The following is a 654-nucleotide window of genomic DNA, read 5'->3' on the forward strand; positions in this document are numbered from 1 at the left end:
AGCAGAAGAAGAGCAGCAGGAACAAAAGAGCAGAAGAAGAGCAGCAGGTCAGAGACACTTTGTTCTATTTTACTGTCTTCTAACGGATCAATAACGAGCTGTGAAGTGATTCATCTGAGAGTTCAGATTATCATGAAGTTATTAATCTGAGAGTTCAGATTATCATGAAGTTATTAATCTGGATGAGACTCTTGATCTCTGAACAACATAAAGTCACATTTCCTGTTTGTTCACTTCTGCTCTTAAAACTACATTAAATGATGACGTTCAAAGTTTGAAAGGAAATAAACCTGAGGAGGTGAAACTAAATTACATTTAGTCATTTTTCATGTAAAGACGAGTTCAAATAATATTTGTTTTCATATTTATAAAAAGTCTTTTGTGTGAATGTTTTCCTCGACTCAGATCAGATCCAAAGGCTTGGATCTATGAAAACAAGTCAAACAGAGGAAAAAGAACTGGACCAGAACAAGAGAACAACACAACAACAAGGTGACGACAAGACGATGACAACAAGAAGACAACGACAAGACAATGACAAGACGACAACAAGACAACGACAAGACAATGACAAGACGACAACAAGACGACAACAAGACAACAAGAAGACAACAAGACAACGACAAGACGACAACAAGACGACAACAAGACAAC

At 36.9% G+C, this 654-nt stretch overlaps 1 protein-coding gene across 2 annotated transcripts in view; it reads right to left on the reverse strand.

The window, feature by feature from the left end:
• Window positions 1-654, reverse strand: part of LOC116377230 (proline-rich receptor-like protein kinase PERK2) — a 6649-nt gene that overhangs the window by 3453 nt on the left and 2542 nt on the right. The gene's annotated exons all lie outside the window — the stretch shown is intronic.

This window comes from Anarrhichthys ocellatus, unplaced genomic scaffold (assembly GCF_004355925.1).
Source record: "Anarrhichthys ocellatus isolate YVR2014 unplaced genomic scaffold, GSC_Weel_1.0 scaffold1047, whole genome shotgun sequence".
Lineage (NCBI taxonomy): Eukaryota > Metazoa > Chordata > Actinopteri > Perciformes > Anarhichadidae > Anarrhichthys > Anarrhichthys ocellatus.